This window comes from Salvelinus fontinalis, chromosome 30 (assembly GCF_029448725.1).
Source record: "Salvelinus fontinalis isolate EN_2023a chromosome 30, ASM2944872v1, whole genome shotgun sequence".
Taxonomy (NCBI): Eukaryota; Metazoa; Chordata; class Actinopteri; order Salmoniformes; family Salmonidae; genus Salvelinus; species Salvelinus fontinalis.
In genome coordinates, this window is record NC_074694.1 from 40,688,884 (window position 1) to 40,707,912 (window position 19,029).

At 43.5% G+C, this 19,029-nt stretch overlaps 1 protein-coding gene across 2 annotated transcripts in view; it reads right to left on the reverse strand.

The window, feature by feature from the left end:
* LOC129829223 (thyroid hormone receptor alpha-like) overlaps nt 1-19,029 on the reverse strand; it is a 192,632-nt gene that overhangs the window by 100,977 nt on the left and 72,626 nt on the right. For both annotated transcript variants that reach the window (XM_055890886.1, XM_055890884.1), the window contains exon 2: nt 4,136-4,210. The gene's annotated coding sequence lies outside the window, so the exon portion shown is untranslated. The remainder of the gene's footprint in view (nt 1-4,135; nt 4,211-19,029) is intronic.

Genomic DNA, 19,029 nt, shown 5'->3' on the forward strand with positions numbered 1-19,029 from the left:
CGGAAGAAATTCTTATCGAGGGCATTTCGAAGAGGCCGATAGTCCCCCCTAAGTCTAATGTAACGGAGTCACCCGAAATTGTAGAAAACAGTTCAAGATATACAAAGAGATCTTTTAGTGCCACATCCATCAAACAGGCAGATTACATTTACACGTACATTGTAGTCACTTAGCAGACGCTCTTATCCAGAGCGATTTACAGTTAGTGCATTCATCTTAAGATAGCTAGGTGGGACAACCACATACTTCAGTCATAGTAATTCCATTTTTACCTAATAAAGTAGCTATTAGCAAAGTCAGTACTAGTAGGGGAGAAACAAGTCAAGTGCGAGTGTTAGTTCACAAAAGGCTATAAAACATATATATATATTTATGACCTTACTTCAAATGGAGGTACAGCATTACTCTAAGTGCAGAGGTAAACACGAGGCGCCAGTTTAAAGCAAACCATTCCCTTTAGTCCCACAGCCATCTCTGGCCAAAATGGCCATTCTAATGCTTTCCATGTCAAAACTGACTCAATGTCTCAACCACAGCTGCCTCCTCCCCTCCCCACTGACTTCACCACCCCTTCTAGATGTGGACAAACAGAGTTTGCTGAAAGCTTTTCTGTACTACGCCGTTGCAGTCATTGTGAGGTATTTCCCTCCCAACATCTGTCCAACAACCCTCAGCTCAGTGTTCCGCTTGGGCGGCATTCTCTTTTTCTACTGTTTCCTAATGCGTTCAGATTTAGGCAAGGATTATACTGGGATTAAGAACTTCCATCCATTTCTCTATCTCTCTCCCATTCACCCAGCTGGAGAGGACAGGAAATTAAAAAGGAGAGCAAATAAAAATTCAAATCACGGAGAGAAAAGTACACATATAACAGGAATGTCCAACGTCTATTTATGAATTGAACCCCAACATGCATTATACTCCTAAACTGTACTGCATGAAATGTTTTGCCACGATGCCACCACCTACGGTATTGGGACACACACTGAAAGACTTAAATTGCAATGAGAGCTAAAACAAACATGCATACAGTGCCTATAGAAAGTCTAAACACCCTTTCAAAATGTTCACCTTTTGTTGCCTTGTAGCCTGGATATAAAATGCATTAAAATTGTTATTATTCCCCCATTGATTTGCACATCCTACCCCACAACTTTGAAGTAAAATTGTTTTTTATTTTTTATTTATCTATAAAAATATTCTAATTAAATAGCTTGGTTAGATGAGTGTCCACCGCCCTTGTAATAGTGATCCTATATTAGCTCAGGTGCAACCAATCACCTTCAAAATCACACACCAAGTTAATTGGCCTCCACCTGTGTTAAATTGTAGTGATTCACATGATTTCAAGATACATTCAGCAGTTCCTGTAGGTTACTTCTGCTGGGTAGTGAATTGCAAAGCAAACACTCAACCATGAGCACCAAAGAGATTTCAAAAGAACTCCGGGACAAAGTTGTGGAAAGGCACAGATCAGGGGGTGGGTATACAAATATTTCAAAGGCCTTGAATATCCCTTGGAGCACGGTCAAGACGATTATTAACAAGTGGAAGGTGTATGGCACCAACAAGAACCTGCCTAGATCAGGCCGTCCCTCCAGACTGGATGACTGAGCAAGTAGGAGACGAATCAGAGAGGCTACCAAGAGTCAAATGGCAACTTTGAAAGAGCTACAGGCTTTTATGGCCAAGACTGGTCAAATTGTGCATGTGATAACAATATCCCAAGCACTCCACAAATCTGGCATGTATTGTAGTGTGGCAAGAAGGAAGCCATTACTCAAGAAAGCCCACCTTGAATCCCGTTTGAAGTACGCAAAAAAAAACACTGTAGCCATGTGGCCAATAGTGTTGTGGAACTTTTTGGCCTAAATGCAAAGTGCTATGTTTGATGCAAACCCAACACACCACACCATCCCTACGGTGAAGCATGGTGGTGGCAGCATCCTGTTATGGGGATGTTTCAGTTATATTTCACCTATCGGGATAGAAAGGAATATGAATTGAGAAATGTACAGAAAGGTCCTTGAGGAAAACCTGCTGCCCTCTGCAAGAAAGCTGAAACTAAAACGGATGATCACATTTCAGCATGACAACGACCCGAAGCACACAGCCAAAGCTACATTGAAATGGCTAAGGAATAAAAAGACACATGTCCTGAACAAAAATATAAATGCAACATGCAAGAATTTCAAATATTTTTACAGTTCACATAAGGAAATCAGTCAATTGAAATTAATGAATTAGACCCTAATCTATGGATTTCACATGAATAGGCAGAGGTACAGCCATGGGTGGGCCTGGGAAGGCATAGGCCTAGCCACTTGGGAGCCAGGTCCCGCCTATCAGAATGAGTTTTTATTACAGATAGAAATACTCCTCAGCAATAAAATCATTTTTTAGTCTCAAATAAATAATGAAACCACTTAAATTTGGTTTAAATAATGCAAAAACTTATTACAGGAATTATAGGACTATTTCTCTCTTTGTATTTCATATACCTTTTCATATATACCTTTGACTATTGGATGTTCTTATAGGCACGTTAGTATTGCCAGCCTAATCTCGGGAGTTGATAGGCTTGAAGTCATAAACAGCGCTGTGCTTCAAGCATTGCTAAGAGCTGCTGGCAAATGCAGTAAAGTGCTGTGTGAATGAATGCTTACAAGCCTGATGCTGCCTACCACTGCTCAGTCAGACTGCTCTATCAAATATCAAATCATAGACTTAATTATAATATAATTAACACACAGAAATACAAGCCTTTGTTCATTAATATGGTCAAATCCGGAAACTATCATTTCGAAAACGTTTATTCTTTCAGTGAAATACAGAACCGTTCAATATTTTATCAAACGGGTGGCAACCCTAAGTCTAAATATTGCTGTTACATTGCACAACCTTCAATGTTATGCCATAATTATGTCAAATTCTGTCAAATGAATTACGGTCTTGTTAGGTAGAAATGGTGTTTGCAATGAGCCCAAACTGCTGCATATACCCTGACTCTGCTTACACTGAAGGCAAGAGAAGTGACACAATTTCCCTAGTTAATATTACCTGCTAACATGAATTTATTTTAACTACATATGCAGGTAAAAAAATATATACTTGTGTATTGATTTTAAGAAAGGCATTGATGTTTATGGTTAGGTACATTTGTGCAACGATTGTGATTTTTTCGCGAATGTGCTTTTGTTAGTAGGGATAGGCATTCCGTCAACAGGACAGTTGTAAATCATGCAGCGCGTTATGCCAAGATCGCAGATTTTAGAGAAACAACAAATGTCGGTATATATAAGTGTCTTATATTGGATGAAAGCTTAAACTCTTGTTAATATAACTGCACTGTCCAATTTACAGTAGCTATTACTGCGAACACATTGTTCAGTGTATTTTTTCAATAAAAAAAAAGTCCCCTTAAAACTGTGGAGCATGGTGTGTAGATAAGTGGGGGGAAATCCTAATATAAAAACATTAAACTCTAAGGAACTGACACAATGTGAAAAAAGTTAAAGGGGGTGTATACTTTTTATTGGCACTATTGGCTAACCTCCTAGACAGGGCATTTAGACTTAGGTATCCATGCACACCACATTATCATATTATTCCACAAAACGTCCCATATTCCAGTGAGTGGGAGTAGGGGGTCTGAGCCGAGCAGACACACAAGGCCCCCGGCTTAGGGAAACACCATGGAATGTGCCTCTTGGATTTCCTGCATTGGACTGGCGGGAGGCAGGAAATGTTACCGTAAATATCAGGACCCTGACTTTAACGCCACACTGCAAACGCACATCATTTTGGAAAGAGAGAAAGAGAGAGAGAGAGAGAGAGAGAAGAGAGAGATGGATGGAGGAAAGAAATCTGACAAGGAGGGCGTACATATTTCCACAGTAGGACGAAGGCAACATAAAAACCCTTTTGGGAATTCTTGGCATCCGATCAGTGGGAGTCGATACATCACCCTGCAGAGGGGGCTATAAGTTACCCTGCCTAACTGAGTGAGATTGAGAAATGAGAGAGAGAATGTGTGTGCATAAAAATATATATATATATGTGTGTGTATGTGCATACAGTCCACAGACATACTACATATAGCTATAAGGAGAGAGAAGCAGGCAGCAGAACCTACCAGTGTCCTGTAGTGTGTGGTGGTTAACGACTTCCCCAGGCCTTTAGTATGTTCTGTGGGACGATGGCTTCCGCCCTGTGAGAAATAAACAGGAGATTGTTCAGAGGTGGGGCGAGGAGGTACAGTAAAGTTGGAAGGGGGAAATAGAAGCATATGGGTAACAAACAGTGCAAGGCAGTACAAAGACCATCAGCAACAGCACCACCCACCAACGCTACCCAACCTCTCTTTAGGTGGTGCTGGGGCTGGACAAGCCTTGCTAGTGAGCTAGCTAGCCGGAAGGCCTGGGAACTCAGATCTGGATTCTTTACATGTCTGGGGCTGAATCTGAATACGTAAATCAGCTCTTGTAGACCCCTGGCTTCTGTTATTGTAGACCCCTGGCTTTCACGGCGTCCTTTGCTTTACTCTTAATTGGGCTACACGGGTCTCGGAGAGGAGGAAGGAGAGAAAAAAAGAGCGGAGAAGAAGAAATAGGTACAAAGTGGAAACTGTTCACGGGAGGAAGAAGCTGTTAATGTCATTACAGTCCCATCGGAAGAGAAGCGCCGGAGGAGGGTGTGTGTGCCTGTGTGTGTGTGTGTGTGTGTGTGTGTGTGTGTGTGTGTGTGTGTGTGTGTGTGTGTGGAGAAAAGGGCCAAGATGCCGCTACAAGCCCATAAAATTGGGGGGGGATCCCTCCCTCACGGCAAGAGTAGATACAGCTCCCAGAAAGCTGGCCCTGTGGAGATGTGATGGAGGGGGTGGGACGTTAGTGGTAGGGGGGGGGGGTCTCTTCTCGACACGCCTAATTTGTGCCTGATTAGAGAGGGTCGGGGTCGGGAGCTATGTTTGCTCAGAGGACCTCATGGGCTTGTAGACAGAGACTCAGGGGCGGGGGGCGGGGGAGGGGGCTTTTGGGGTGTAGGGTGGTTTGTGTATCTGTGTGTGTGGGTGTGGTTGGTGGTGGTGGGGGTGTAGTTAAGGAATAGGTATCAGACGTTCCGTGGAGAGAGACTCGCTGAGAATAACTCCACTATGTGCTCATGATGAGGCGAGTGAGCAAGCAGTATATGGGAACAGGGTGTGAGAGAAGGCTGGGTCAAATACTTCTACCCCTCTTGTCACAGACAGTATGTGACAAAAACTATCAGGGTATCCATCCCGGCAGTCGTGTTACAACAATTGATGGATGGAGTAGGCCAGGGAGGAAACACAGGGGGGGAAAGCAAAGCAGGACGAAAAAGAGGAAAAGCTGGAGAGCAGACTCAAGGTCGAGGAGTGCTTCTATTCTGGTAAAAGAAAAAACAGGTTTCAAAGTCAAGTCTCGGGTGCTTTACCTTCAGAGTGAGACGGCCGGTGCCAACTCCACTATTCTCGCCTCAGCCCTACGAAAGGTTGTCTTTGTCAGAATGAAATTCCACTAATCATTCATAATCCATTTAAAAGCGCATCTCGGCAGAAATATACCGTGCATTCGGAAAGTATTCAGACCCCTTGATTTTTTCCAGATTTTGCTACGTTACAGCCTAACTCTAAAATGTATTAAATACATTTAAAAAATCCTCTGCAATCAACACACCATACCCCACAATGAAAGTGCAAACATGTTTTTAAAAATGTTTGCAAATGGGGCCTCCCGGGTGGGGCAGTGGTCTAGGGCACTGCATCGCAGTGCTAACTGCGCCACCAGAGTCTCTGGGTTCGCGCCCAGGCTCTGTCGCAGCCGGCCGCGACCGGGAGGTCCGTGGGGCGACGCACAATTGGGCTAGCGTCGTCCGGGTTAGGGAGGGTTTGGCCGGTAGGGATATCCTTGTCTCATCGCGCTCCAGCGACTCCTGTGGCGGGCCGGGCGCAGTGCGCGCTAACCAAGGGGGACAGGTGCACGGTGTTTCCTCCGACACATTGGTGCGGCTGGCTTCCGGGTTGGAGGCGCGCTGTGTTAAGAAGCAGTGCGGCTTGGTTGGGTTGTGCTTCGGAGGACGCATGGCTTTCGACCTTCGTCTCTCCCGAGCCCGTACAGGAGTTGTAGCGATGAGACAAGATAGTAATTACTAGCGATTGGATACCACGAAAATTGGGGAGAAAAGGGGATAAAATGTAAAATAAAATAAAAATAAATAAATAAAAGTTTGCAAATGTATTCAAATTAAAAATAAAAAAAATTACATAAGTATTCAGACCCTTACTATGAGACTCGAATTGAGCACAGCTGCATTCTGTTTTCATTAATCATTCTTGAGAGGTTTCTACAACTTGATTGGAATCCACCTGTGGTAAATTCAATTGATTGGACATGATTTGGAAAGGCGCACACCTGTCTATGTAAGGTCCCACAGTTGACAGTGCATGTCAGAGCAAAAACCAAGCCATGAGGTCAAAGGAATTGTCCGTAGAGCTCCGAGACAGGATTGTGTCGAGGAAAAGGTATGGGGAAGCATACCAAAACATTTCTGCAGCATTGAAGGTCCCCAAGAACACAGTGGCCTCCATCATTTTTAAATGGAAGACATTTTCCTTTTCCACCCGGCCAAACTGAGCAATCGGAGAAGGGCCTTGGTCAGGGAGTTGACCAAGAACTCAATGGTCATTCTGACAGAGCTCCAGAGTTCCTCTGTGGAGTTGGGAGAACCGTCCAGAAGGACAACCATCTCTGCAGCACTCCACCAATCAGGCCTCTATGGTAGAGTGACCAGATGGAAACCACTCCTCAGTAAAAGGCATATGACAGCCCACTTGGAGTCTGCCAAAAGGCACCTAAAGGACTCTCAGACCATGAGAAACAAGATTATCTGGTCTAATGAAACCAAGATTGAACTCTTTGGCCTGAATGCCAAGCGTCACGCCTGAAGGAAAATAAGCACCATCCCTACGGTGAAGGATGGTGGTGGCAGCATCAAGCTGTGGGGATGTTTATCAGCGGCAGGGACTGGGAGCCTAGCCAGGATCGAGGCAAAGATGAACGGAGCAAAGTGCAGGGAGATCCTTGATGAAAACCTGCTCCAGAGCACTCAGGACCTCAGACTGGGGCAAAGGTTCACCTTCCAACAGGACAACAACCCTAAGCACATAGCCAAGACAACGCAGGAGTGGCTTTGGGACACGTCTCTGAATGTCCTTGAGTGGCCCAGCAAGAACCCGGATTTGAACACGAGCGAACATCCAACCTGACAGAGCTTGAGAGGATATGCAGATAAGAATGTGAGAAACTCCACAAATACAGTTGTGCCAAGCTCGTAGCGTCATACCCAAGTATTCCCGAGGCTGTATTTGCTGCTAAAGGTGCTTCAACAAAGTGCTGAGGAAAGGGTCTGAATACTTATGTCATTATGGAGTATTGTGTGTAGCTTGATAAGGGAAAAAAACGATTAGATCCATTTAAGAATAAGGCTGTAACGTGACAACGTGGAAAAAGTCAAGGGGTCTGAATACTTTCCAAATGCACTGTACATAGAAGTAGGCCTAGGCTACCTGGCCTGTGCGCAAATGTAGGCCTATAAATGTGCCATTTGGGAATCTGATAGTATTTCTGATTGTCTTAACTCACTACCACTGTGGAGCTTCTCAAAGCAATTTTCTCTTCACCTCAAACAGCAAGTAAATTAAGTCTGTTTTTACATCCATTGAGAATGACAATAGTTCCTCAACATAGCCTATTTAAAAAAAATCTCTCCAGCTCTCTTTCGATAACCACCACTCAGCCTGAAAGGGGGAAAAAATGTCATGTTCTGATCCAGTGGAATTGTAAAATAAAGAATTATAAAATAGGCCTACCTGATTACTTCTTATCCCTTGCGCGAATAGCCTACAGCTATGTCTGCCCGGAGCTCACTTGTGCAGGAAACTCTGAGGGCCCAGAATATTTTATACAATGTTGCGTGTTTGCTAGAGAGAGCTTTCAGGCCTGACCCATACAATGTTTCAAGTTTCTTGAAGATTGGCCATGTGTAGACAATGTGATTTATAGGATATTTATTTTTATCAGGATTTTTTTCTACCTGCAGGCTGAAATGTTTTTATTTGTTGGCTTTATGTAGGCTATTTTTACATAGTTGGCAATGGCAACAGAGGTTACTTTTAGAATTTTGATTAACCATATGATAATGATTTGGAGATACGAAGACTTTGTAATAAATGAAAGGAAACTGTTCCACGAAAAAAGTACATATGAAAATCATAACTGCCACACAGATCGATAGAAATGGAAAGATAAATTGGCACCCCAAATGGAAAAGGTTGCCGACCCTTGGTGTAACCTATTACCTAACAGCAACTTCAGGAGGGTAACAGCAAAAATCTGCAAAGGCCAACAGCAGCGGGAAGAAGTGGGTCGGGAACAGTTTTTTTTTCTTCTTCTGGTTAGGCTTTCTCTGGTTCCCTCTTGAGTAATTTGTGTGTCTTAATTATTTGATTACATTGTGCTTAAAGCGTCAGACAAGCTCAGTAGCTTTATTAAAACACGTAGGGAATGCCTATATAGGGAAAAATACACGTTTTAACATTTTGACCAATTGATTGGTCGAAAGAACAGATGACTCTCGGTCGACCAGTATTTCTGTTGTTGTTGAGGGCAGCCCTAAATCTATCTGACTTAAGACAAGCCTAGGGGATCGAGGTCAAGCCCTGCCTACCAACAGCCCTTCATAATCGTCATACTCCACATTTACTATGGGAAGCTGTTAAACGCTCCATATAAAAACAGTCTACTCCTTTCAAAGTGATCTGTGACTGGTCCTCTCAATCAATTTCATTGGTCATGACACGATCTAACACAAAGCAGACCTTCAGAAAAAGTAAGCCCTGATAGATAGTCCGTCCGCAACTTCCTCTTGAATCTGAGAACCTTTTAATCAAATCAAAATAAAAAGGGCCCCTCCCTGCTAGTGTGAATGAGATAGCAACAGTTGCTCCGCAGCCTTTCCGAGCAGCTCGCTTGGCACGCACAACAATCAATCCCAAGTGCAAGTCAAGCTGCATTTTAACATGTGCATGGCTCCAGGGTGTAGGTTACGAGATTCCTGGTTAGAAGGCGACTATACTTTTTGTGGGGATGCGTTTTTCCCTCGCTACTGACCAAGGGAGGTGTTGGGTTGTGTGAGAAATCACACCCCAGCCAAGATAAGCACACCAGAGAAACTCTTCTACAGTGATTCAAGGCAGATCACATGAGGATAAGGTATAAATTGTGTCTGTTTCAACTGAAAACATCTTGGGGGCTAGATTCAGTGGCAGTGGGCCCCAAGTTTTCCCCACCTGAAAGGGCCCCTTCTCTAGTGGCCAGGGAAGGGCTTTGATGTTGTAGGGCTAATTCACTGCCATGTCACAGGTTCAGTGACTGAAACATGGCAAGACATATTAAGATATCCAGCAGTGGGGTTACTGTAAGTCGCCTATGCAGCGATGACCCAGTTACGGCTATTGAGTACTTTTGCAAGTGCGGTAATCAGACATCAAGGGTCACGGAGAAATTTCAATCATTTTACTTTCAAGTGGAGACCTTTTTCCTGATTTCATAGGTGAAGTAAACCAGCAGAGATGAAACATGTAATAAGCTGCATTTCTTTCTTGACTAGCCAGCACATGGGTCCGGGGAGCTTGTATTGTTTCATTAGATATGCACTTTGAATCTCAAGCATCCTTCGTCTTCCATATGAAACCAGAGGGTCTGTTGCATCATGGGAGCTTTGGCAATTGGCGGCTACTCTCTGGGATCAGACTCAGCTAGGGAGCACCAATGGATGGCGTGCGCATCCCTGATAGAGCCTGTGCCGTTGGCTTTGGAGTGTTGCCATGGTTACTGGACTAATTATGTGGCGCCCCCCCCCCCCCCCTGTTCCCATAACGTTGAACTCTGACCTCCATAACCACCTAAAAACAAACACACTAACCTTTGAATATCACATGAGACAATGAAGAAGACAAAACTGCCGAAAAAATCCCAGTCAGGCAGAGAGTAGGTTAGGTTATGAATGGGAAATGTTATCAGGAAACAATGGCAATGCTCAATTTTCATACCAGCAGCCTGAGGGTCGAATGGCTTTTCAAGAGTAGGCAGGGGAGCGATGGCGGGAAAGCATCCATTGTCAATAAAAGACACAGAGGGGTTCTGTACATTGATGAAACTCTAGTCACTGCCCTTCCCACACATGGTCTCTGTTTTTGTGTTTGTGTGTGCAGAATCAGGGGGTTGAAAGGGGACCCATGCCAGGGCATGGAATGGACACCCGGATTGAGTCCGTAGGGCAGGGCAGTGCCAATCGCCTACATGTTCAGTGCTTGTTCTACACTGTGCCACTGGTATCGCACATCCTGGCACCACAGCAGAGTTGCTCATGCATGATGGTGTGAGAGACAGGCACGCACACATGCAAGCACCTATTGTGGCATTTGTACATCTGGCTTCGACAGAGATTCAGGTTATTATTGTACATACAGTGCCTTCATTAAGTATTCCTCTACATAAGTATTCACACTCCTTTGCTATGACACTCCAAATTATCTTTGAGATGTCACTACAACTTGATTGGAGTTCACCTGAGGCCAATTAAATTGTGAAATGACTTAGAAAGAAACACACCTGTCTATATAAGGTCCCATAGTTGACAGTGCATGTCAGAGCAGCAACTATACCATGAAGTCCATGGAACTGTCCGTAGATCTCCGAGATAGAATTGTGAGGAGTCATATATCTGGGGTAGATATATAAAACAATTTCTACTGTTGAAAGTTTCCAAGAGCACAGTGGAACTACCCAGACTCTGCCTAGAGCTGGCCGTCCAACCAAACTAAGCAACCGTAAAAGATTACCTTGGTCACGGAGGTGACCAAGAATCCAATGACCACTCTGACAGAACTACAGAGTTCCTTGGCTGATATGGTAGAACCTGCCAGAAGGATCGCAGTCTCTCTAGCACTTCAGCAATCTGGGCTTTATGGTAGAGTGGCCAGACGGAAGCACCTCCTGAGAAAAAGGCAAATGATAGCACTTCTGGAGTTTGCAAAAAAGCATATGAAAGACTCTGAGAGCATAAGGCAAAGGATTCTGTGGTCTGATGAGGCAAAAATGTAACACTTGGTCTGAATGCAAAGACCTATGTCTGGAGAAAACCAGGCACAGCTCATCACCCGTCTAACACCATCTCTATGGTGAAGCATGCGGGTGGCAGCATCATGCTATGGGGATGCTTTTCAGAAGCAGGGACTGGTAGACTGGTAAAGATAGAGGGAACAATGAATGGAGCCAAATACAGGCAAATCCTTGATGAGAACTTGCTTCACAGCGCAAACGACCTTAGACTGGAGCGAAGATTTACGTTCCAACAGGACAATGACCCCAAGCATACAGCCAAAGCAACGCTGGAATGGCTTCAGAAAAAGAATGTGAAAGTACTTGAGTTGCCCAGCCAAAGACAAGACTTGAATCCCATTCAAAATCTGTGGAAAGACTGGAAGACTGCTGTTCAACTCCGCTCCCCATCTAACTTAACAGAACTCGAGAAAATCTGCAAGGAAGCAAAGCTGATACAGACCTTCCCAAGACGACTCAAAGCTGTAATCGCCACCAAAAGTGCTCCTACAAAGTATTGACTCAGGGGTGTGAAAACTTATGTAAATGAGATATTTCTGTATTTCATTTTCAATAAATGTGCAAAGAAAATCGAAAAAGACGTTTTGACTTTGTCATTATGGGATATTGTGTGTGTGTAGATGAGTGAGAGAAAAACTCTATTTATTCAATTTTGTATTTAGGCTGTAACACAACAAAGTGTGGAATAAGTCAAGGGATATAAGTACTTTCTGAATTTTTTTTTTATAACCAATTCTAGCAGTTGTCTGATCTTATACGTCTTAAATGGCTTGTTTAAAAAATAACACTCCACCATTGTCCAGCCCTTTCAATGATTTATATCCCGTGTTCTTTACCTAGGACAAGACGTTTACATTTCAGTCGTTTATCAGATGCTCTTATCCAGAGCGACTTACAGTAGCGAGTGCATAGATTTTCATACTTCAATTTCTTTTCGTACTGGTCCCCGTGGGAATCGAACTCATAACCTTGGCGTTGCAAGCGCAATGCTCTACCAACTGAGCCACAACAAAATGGTCCAATTCCATGCACTTCTCAAGAGAACACGTACACTTTAGCAGACGCTCTTATCCAGAGTGATTTACAGGAGCAACTAGGATTAAGCGTCTTGCTCAAGGGTACATTGACAGATTTATTACCTAGTTGGCTTGGGGGTTCAAACCAGCGACCTTTCGCTTACTGGGCCAGCGCGTTTAAGCTTAACCGCTAGGCTACCTGCCACTCCCTGACCACACACACGGACATTACACTAAATGACCTGCAGTCCATCTGTGTGTCCAAACTAGCCAAATCATTTTAAAAACACAACGTGTTCATAGTGTCATTCCAAGGGCGGCTGTTTAGAGCCACTGAAATAATACGTTCACATTGTGGGGCAGCCGTATAATGCACAGCACTCAAAGAGGAGGGGGAGAGAAGAGATCGAGAGAGCAGGAGGGAAAGAGTGGTAGAGAAAAACAAGGCCACGTTGACAAGAAGCTTCATGGCTGGGCAGCTCCCAGAAAAGGGGTGAGAGGGAGGGGGAAGACAATGCAGATGGGTTTGTCAAAACTCAAATGCATTGCGGGTCAAGCAGCGAACAGAAGTTTGCCCCAGTTAATTTGCATGGATGGGTCAGGAAGGATGTGGGGAAGGACGGAAAGCACGAGGGAGCTGCTATTGGGCCGTTGTGTGTAAATGCATTGTGCTTAACCTCATGAAAGAACGAATACACAGAAATACATATCCCTTGAAGGAAAATGCTATGGAATTGGGTTAGGCCTATGTCTAATTCAGATTACTCTCATGATTGGATAAGTGCAAACTGTTTAAGTACGGTGCACACTTAAGGCTCTATTTTCGTCTGCCGTTAAAGCGGCGCTAGTGTCAAACGCGTTAGACTGCAATTTCGTCACCTAAAAACTGGCATTTTCCAGCCCTGACGCCAGGTTCGGCAATTTGCCTGTCTTGTATCAGCTCGCTGGCGCTCAGATGGGAGGGGTGGACATTTTTGAGGTGTGCCCTTAAAAACTAGATCCAAAGTGCTAATTTCAGACAGCGCCGGTAGGGATATTTAAGACCAACCAAAAGTTGGTTTCAGCAGTAACACAGTTGGTTATGGTATGAATTTTGACAGCGGAAACGCAGCCTATCCAGCTGTGACACGCACACTAGTCACTACCCATAGTCGTATGGAACAAGAGTAGCCTAAAGTGCTTTTGGTGTCTGTATACTTCGTATTTTGGTGTCTGTATACTTCGAAAAACGTATGTTTTTCCCATTTCATTTCATTTGGTTAAAAACCAAGCATATCCTCCCATCCTCTCAATTAAGTTTTTTTTTGTCCTGCCCAATGCAATCGCGAAGTAGTCAAGACTGTCGACAAAGGGCCTAGCTCCTGAGGCCGCTTTTAAATAAATTATTTAAATATAACGTTTGATCGGAGTAAAACAGTGAGCTGACATTCCCTTTTTATCTATGCACTGTAGGCAAACCCACACTATTTTAGCCACACAGGTCCCGTTTTGGACGTGCTTAAAACCCCCTCCATGATGTACGCTATGTGTCCATGGCCATCATGAAATGAGAGATGAGAACCTCGGTGAATACTGGTGAACCTCATATTTAGAAGTGATCTATAACCTGTAACAATTGCTTGTTTTCCATTTCATATATTCAAAACCCAAGTCCTCCCTTAGGCATACTATAACGAAGGCTGGATTAACAGCGACGCGGGTCTTTTTTTATCCTGACGATTTTATGATATCATTACATTTTACATGTATTTATTGTTGTTGTTGTAGTAAAAAAAAGAAGAGCAGATTTTTTGTTTTTAATGACATTTTATCACAACAAATCTTATTGGAATGATTCACCTTCCCTGGTTTTATGGTTACAATGTTTGTGGGACTCACGCAATGCAACTTCTGGAGATGTGTGAATGCGATCTGATCTGTAAACATTTTTTATTTGGGAGCTGAAAGGGTGAATGGACATTTTCACTTCATCTTGGATCTTTGTCCCGCTCCTGTGAAACGTTTGGACATGTCGTAAAACCCTCCGTAGTCTGCATTGTTTTAATTTTAAATGGCCACGGGATAAATTATGCGTCCTGTAAGTGTGACATAGCCTATTTAACTTCTTGCGACTATAGGGGGTGCTGTTTCAAATTAGCATAATTGTCTCTACAGATGAAACGGCTTCCTACTCAATTCTTGATCGTACAATATGCATATTATTGTTATTATTGGATAGAAAACACTACCTAGTTTCTATAGCCGTTTGAATAATATGTCTCTGAGTGGAACAGAACTCTTCCTACAGCGAAATCCATGACAGGTTTTGCGAAGGTCTGAGAGCGAAGCTCTGATCGCAGTTCAGTTTAAAGGGGTGTGTATATCCTATGGAACGACACGAACTGCACCCGCCTTCCCCTGGATGTCAGTAACCAATGAGAAGTGGAATGGGCTTCCTACGTAGCTGTCAGAGGTTATAAAAGACCAAGGAGTGAGGTACGCCTTCTTTTCGACGTTGAACTTTACGCAGAGAGAGACCTAGGGATGCCATTTTCGAACGCTAAGTAATGAACTTTAGATATATCAGTCTGTAATTTAATTTGATATAGGTGTTAGAAACATCATAACGAAGCTATTTGAAACCGAGTTATATCAGATTATGCAAGTATATTGCTATTTTTCGGAATTTCCTCAGTATTGCGTAATGAGGATTTGGACACGTTAGCTAATGTTAGCAATTGTTAGCTATAGTTAGCTGCTATATCAGAAGTTGAATGCAACGTTTTACAACCAAGCAACGATTCTTTTGGACAAAAGTACCACTTGGCCAAGATTCCGATGGAAGCTCGTCGAAAAGTAAGAGCTATTTATGATGTTATTCCATTTTTATGTGGAAAAATGTTAACTCAATAACGGTAAATAGTGACGCCGTTATTGCGGCACTAGTCTGTCTGTAACGCACACTGTATGTCTAGTAACGTTAATTTTAAAAATCTAACTTAGCGGTTGCATTAATAACTAATGCATCTTTCATTTCATGGCCAACCTGTATTTTTTTAGTCAAGTTTATGAATAGTTTTCGATAAAAATAGTTGTATTATCATGATGCTGCCGGGCAGATTGTGTAACGGCATTCGGGAGTATTGAGGGAACCAAGGCGCAGCGTAGTGAAAAGACATATTTATTTAACGAAAACACGAACTTGATTAAACTAACAAAAACAACAACCGGTGTAGACAGACCTAGACGACGTACTTACATAAAACAAGAAAAACGCACGAATAGGAACATAGGCTACACAAGCCGAACAAACCGTAAACAGTCCCGCGTGGTGTAAAGACACAGACACGGAAGACAATCACCCACAACGAACACTGTGACAACGCCTACCTAAATATGACTCTTAATTAGAGGAACGCCAAACACCTGCCTCTAATTAAGAGCCATACCAGGCAACCCAAAACCAACACAGAAACAGAAAACATAGAATGCCCACCCAACCTCACGTCCTGACCAACTAACACACATAACAAACTAACAGAAATAGGTCAGGAACGTGACAGATTGCTTGAGTAGTTGGACAGTATTTCCATTGTGTAAGCACGATTTGTGCCGCTAAATATGCACATTTTCCATCAAACTATATATGGATTGTTTAATATGATGTTACAGGAGTGTCATCGTAAGAATTCTGAGGTTAGTGAAAAAATTAATATATTTTGGCGATGTTTACGTTATCGCTCTCTTTGGCTAGAATCAATGCTCTGGTAACGTTTGCATATGTGGTATGCTAATATAACGATTTATTGTGTTTTCGCTGTAAGACACTTAGAAAATCTGAAATATTGTCTGTATTCACAGGATCTGTGTCTTTCGATTAGTGTATGCTGTGTATTTTTACGAAATGTTTGATGATTAGTAAGTAGGTAAACACGTTGCTCTATGTAGTTATTCTAGTCCATTTGTGACGGTGGGTGCAATTGTAACCTATGACATCTACCTGAAATATGCACATTTTTCTAACAAAACCTATCCTATACCATAAATATGTTATCAGACTGTCATCTGAGGAGGTTTTTTCTTGGTTAGTGGCTATCAATATCTGAGTTTAGCCGAATTGGTGATAACTACTGGTGTTGAGAGAAAATGGTGGACAAGAAAAATGGTGATTTTTGCTAACGTGTTTAGCTAATAGATTTACATATTGTGTCTTCCCTGTAAAACATTTTAAAAATCTGAAATGGTGGCTTTATTCACAGGATCTGTATCTTTCATTAGGTGTCTTGGACTTGTGATTTAATGATATTTAGATGCTACTATTTAATTGTGACGCTATGCTAGCGATGCTAATCAGTGTGGGGGGGGGGGGGGGGGGGGGGGGGGGTTGCTCCCGGACCCGGGGTAGGTGCTCGGTAGAGGTTAAAACAAGTTGTAGTTTAGTTTAGAATTTCATTGAAATTATTCGTTCTCTTTTTAGGCATTATCAATAATGAATTTAATCTTGCTTATTGACAATGTTTGGCATGTCCATACTCAACCATAATGCAATTTACAGTAGGCCTAGCCCGTGAATGTGAATGCTATTGAAGCTATGCAATTATTTAGAACAATGTGGACTGCAAATGGGTTCAACTTAAAATATTTAGAAAAGATAGGTCCACATTTTAACATTTTGTTTCTGTAGGCCATTTAACAAACTATAACGGACTACCATTGAAATTGGAGTTGATTCCAAGGCAATACATAAAAGACCAGAAATACACAACTTGAAGCAACCTCATATTTCGCAATGGAGCACATTCTGATTGGCCAGTGAGGGGCCAAGCCTCGACACACCCACAACTTGTTTATTCATCAAATCCCAGCCAACGCTAGCAAGTGCGCCAATAATGGTAAAATATTTCTGACACACCCCTGAACCTATAGCGCTACCGCCTGCACTTAGATTGACCATTGTGTAAGGTTTGTTAATTAAAATAGAGCCCTTAGTGATGGATAGTTAAACAAATGAAACCATCTGGACTGGAAAGCATCGGCTAGGCCTGGTGATACACATGTCAAAGGACCCACATTGGTTTCTAGGAACACTGTGTCCCGTCTAAGCCTCTCTTACCAGTTAGGTCAGGTCCTGTGAATGCGAGAATGCTTTACGCCCTATTAACCCTGTCCTGCCATGTTAGGAACGTTTTATTGGGATGGGCAGCCCACCCTCGTGACAGCCATCTCTGTGCCCTTCCCAATATTCACCACTGTGCCCCCCACGTCAAGCCCAATCCCAGCTCGCTGGGTGTGAGGCACCCTGCAAGGCTTACTGTACCCACGTTGTTATAGTTACAGTAGAACACACATATCAAGACCCAGTCACTTCCCAGTCCCATGTCCATCTCGCGTGTCTCTTTCAACACGGTGCATTAGTGAATGCCTTTGTCGCTGTCTATCTCACGTGCCTCTTTCAACATGGTACGTCTCATTCAACATGGTGCGTCTCATTCAACATGGTTTCAATATGGTTTCAACATGGGGGGGGGGGGGGGGGGGCAACAGGTGCCGGGCAACAGCTGGGGTGTGATACAGGCCGAACAGCATCCATTCACATTGTAACACCAGAGACCAGGGGCAAAGAGCTAGCATCGGGGGGCTGAACGCGATTAGTGCCTGGCGCCCATCCTGGCCCATTCAGCGCTGCTTGGTGGACGTAACACATGCAATTCAGGGGATTACTCCGTGCAGGACAGGGGAGGAAATCAAGGGGCTGTATGAAGTCGGTGTTGAAACGAAGAGAGGAGAGGAGGAGTATCAAAATGTGAAAAGAAGGGAAAGGAAGGGGAACGAGCCGTGAGGCCAAGCTATCACTCTTCCATAATTAAAGACGACAGCTGCTATGTGCTGCCATGTCATTAAAACATGGGCCCTCCGAGTTCACAGTCACAGCACAAAAGCTGGAAGACAAGTCGGAATACCACAACTTTGATATTTGATTCCACCGCATGAATAGTTCAAGACTCGAACGTCCATTCACTCCATTGGCGAGCTTGGTTTGAAACGAGATAAACACCAGATAATACATCAACGTTCTGGCGCACGTTTTCCGCGTGAGGTCATATTGATAGACAGACATGTGGTGCCATCTGTCAACAGCTAAAAGAGGTGATAACACGACCAACGTTCTATTAATAGAGTTAGCATCGGAAATAGCACAACAGCTTTGTTGGAATATATATATATTTTTGTTGGTCTAATTATACGAGCACACACACACACACAACACACAGACAGCCATTGTCTCCCTAGAGAGCTAGCGCTCGTCAAGACCGTCTGGTTCCACTGATGTCCCGTTCAGAGATATTGATTGGCCCCATTAAAACAACAGTGACATAAGAGAAAACAACAACAGTGATTTATAGCACACCCCTAGAGAGGAGAGAGAGAGAGAGAGAGAGAGAGAGAGCGAGAGAGAGAGAGAGAGAGCGAGAGAGAGAGAGAGAGAGAGAGAGAGCACATCCAAATGCCCAGCATACCCTCCTCACACAATCACATCTGATTCCCACTGACAGGCCCAGGCAGATGGGCTCAAACACACACACACACACACACACACACACACACACACACACACACACACACACACACACACACACACAGGAGACACACACACAGGAGACACACACACACAGAGAGGATTTGGGAGCTGTTTGTGGGTGGGAGATGTAATAACAAAGAGACTGTGTGTCTGCTTGGGCACAGCTCAATGTGCTCCTCTAGGTGGATTTGTCAGTGTGTGTCTTTCTGTATGTGCAAGGGTGTACGTTTTAGTACTGAGTGAGCAGCAGTGC